Consider the following 3279-nt stretch of genomic DNA (forward strand, 5'->3'; position numbering starts at 1 on the left):
CTGCCCACACTGCCAAAAGCACCAAAAGCTGGTTCAATGACCATGGTGTTACTGTGCTTGATTGGCCTGCAAACTCGCCTGACCTGAACCCCATAGAGAATCTATGGGGTATTGTCAAGAGGAAGATGAGAGACACCAGACCCAACAATGCAGATGACCTGAAGGCCGCTATCAAAGCAACCTGGGCTTCCATTACACCTGAGCAGTGCCACAGGCTGATCGTCTCCATGCCACGCCGCACTGATGCAGTAATTCATGCAAAAGGAGGCCCAACCAAGTATTGAGTACATGTACAGTAAATTAACATACTTTCCAGAAGGCCAACAATTCACTAAAAATGTTTTTTTATAGGTCTTATGAAGTATTCTAATTTGTTGAGATAGTGAATTGGTGGGTTTTTGTGAAATGTGAGCCAAAATCATCACAATTAAAAGAACCAAAGACTTAGACTTCTTCCGTCTGTGTGCACTGAATTTATTTAATACACGAGTTTCACAATTTGAGTTGAATTACTGAAATAAATGAACTTTTCCACGACATTCTAATTTATTGAGATGCACCTGTATTTTAAGGTTTCATGTGTGCATTTAAAGGTTGTTGCATTATGCTAATGTCAGACTCTGTTCCTTGACAGAGTGTTGTGTTTTCCTCCCCCATGTGCTCCATGACCCAGTTTTCCCTCATGTTTGATTATGTTTATTGATTTTCAGGTGTTCCTCATTGTGTCCCTCCTCTAGTCCTGTGTATTTAAAGTGTTTCCTGTTTTGAGATCTCCGTCCGGTTTTGAATGTCGTCTTTCCCCACTACATGTGATTTCCTGGTTCCTCGAGTATTATTAAAGTCTCTGTGTTTGAAGTTAACTCCTCGTCTCCTCGTTCCGTGCTCCTCACGGTAGCGGACCTCAACAGTAAGCGGCGCCCCTTCTCCCCGTGCTTGTTTTTTGTTTTCGAAAAGTCTTTTGTTTTTCCCGTTTGTTTCTCCCCGCGGCCATAGAAATGGCCGCTCGTTTCATTGCTCCAGCCCATAAGGATCTCCCCTTCGTCACGTATGCCTGGGAGTTCTGCGGGCTCGCCGTGGCGATGGCGTTGAATGACACCACCATCAACTCTCTGTTCGCGGCATTTTGAAGCCCGCTGGCTGTTCCCGAGTCAAGCCCGTCGACCACGCCTTTTACCCCTAACCAAATGAGGAATTTGTGGAGGAAAAGGCTGTTGGCTCAAGCCCCTAGGTCCGCTCCAGTGTCGGCTCCAGCCCCAGAGCTTGCTCCAGTGTCCAGAGGGTTCCAGTCCCCGAGTTTAGCCCAGATAGGGCTCCAGTTCCCGAGTCAAGCACAGAGCTCCCCGAGCTCCCTGTTCCGCCATGGCCTCCTGAACTGTCTGCTCCACCATGGCCTCCTAATCTGCCTGCTCCACCATGGCCTCCTAGTCTGCCTGCTCCGCCATGGCTTCCTAGACTGTCTGCTCCGCCATGGCCTCCTAGTGTGCCTGCTTCCCATGGCCTCCTAGTCTGCCTGCTCCGCCATGGCTTCCTAGACTGTCTGCTCCGCCATGGCCTCCTAGTGTGCCTGCTTCCCATGGCCTCCTAGTCTGCCTGCTCCTCTATGGCTTCCTAGTCTACCTGCTCCTCTATGGCTTCATAGTCTACCTGCTCCGCCATGGCCTCCTAGACTGTCTGCTCTGCCATGGCTTCCTAGTCTGCCTGATCCTCCATGGGTCCCGGAACGGGTAACGCCCTGGAGGCCGTCTGTCCATGGAAGCCTGTCCTGAGAGGCCCACCCCCAGAGCGCCCACCCCCGCTGGTTGTTATGAGGCTCGTTGACGCGCCTTCCGGGAGGGGGGAGTAATGTCAGACTCTGTTCCTGTCTTGTGTTGTGTTCTCCTCCCCCACGTGCTCCATGACCCAGTCTTCCCTCATGTTTTATTATGTTTATTGATTTCAGATGTTCCTCATTTTGTCCCTCGTCTAGTCCTGTGTATTTAAAGTGTTTCCTGTTTTGAGTTCTCTGTCCGGTTTTGATTGTCGTCTTTCCCTACTACATGGGGTTTCCTGGTTCCTCGAGTATTATTAAAGTCTCTGTGTTTGAAGTTAACTCCTCGTCTCCTCGTTCCATGCTCCTCACAGTAGCGGAGCGTGACAGCTAACTTCTAAGATACCTTTTTTTGGCCACATTTGAAGGAAGCACTTTGCTGAGCTCAGTGAAAAACTCCACCCAAGATGGTGGACAAAGCTAAATGTTCATTATTGATTTATTTAATTTATGTAATAGCACAAAATATTTATAAAAAATTAGTTAACTGGAATTGAAAACGTAATTGTGCTTATTAGAGTGTCATGTTGTTAGCTTAGCAACATGAACTTATAAACCTTTAAAGACGGAATCCCTGGTGAGAAACTACATTACCCAAATTCCACCAATCAGAAAGTTGCAGTGAGCAAATCACACCAAAAGGAGCACTAAGCCCTGCCCACTCCTGTGAAGCACCGCAAATGATTTGACCAACGCAATTGGTCTCCCCACACACTCTCAAAACATTTAAATATTTTAAATTATTTATCCATATTTTGCAATAAACTTAAAATGTATTGTTTCTATATATACTATCAGCAGCTTATTTTTATATTTCTTCATAATTTTTAATTCGATTATGTCATTCGCAATGGCTCATGAGATTGTAGTTCTTTGCCTCATTCAAGCTGTTAAGAACCTTGGTTATTTGTCAAATTTTCTAAATTTGTTTTGCTTCAAATATAAGTTTGTACTGTTGTGATTCACCGCTCAGGTGGTTGGCTTGGTTCACGGCTTATAACACTTATAAGACTTTTTAAAAATCGCTATGGGAAAAATTAATGGAAAAACTACTTAAAGGGGTCATATGATGCGATTAAAATTTTTCCTTTCCATATGACCCCTTAAATACCTAAAACAGTGCCGCTAAAAAAGTGGGCGGGCAATAATGTACTCTACTAGTGTGTTCCGTTTGTACTCAGTCGGACAGGTTACAACATCAATACATGACGAGAGACGATGGCAACATGAGGGCTACTTATAGCAGACAATAGTTCCTTCCGGACGCTCCTTTGTCGAAATCGCCGGCTGTGCCGTTCTCAAGCCTGGCGCCTCTGCTCACTCTAACCCTCCCGGTGTTCCTCACGCTAGCCCCCAGCCTCTGCTCACTGTATGCCGCGGTGTGTGACGCTGTTTCGTTGTGAATGCGAAACTACTTTGTTTGGCCTTCCAAAAGAGGACACGACTAGAAATCAGTGGTTAAGTTGTATTTA

Source organism: Sinocyclocheilus grahami, unplaced genomic scaffold (genome assembly GCF_001515645.1).
Source record: "Sinocyclocheilus grahami isolate Dianchi unplaced genomic scaffold, SAMN03320097.WGS_v1.1 scaffold332.1, whole genome shotgun sequence".
NCBI lineage: Eukaryota > Metazoa > Chordata > Actinopteri > Cypriniformes > Cyprinidae > Sinocyclocheilus > Sinocyclocheilus grahami.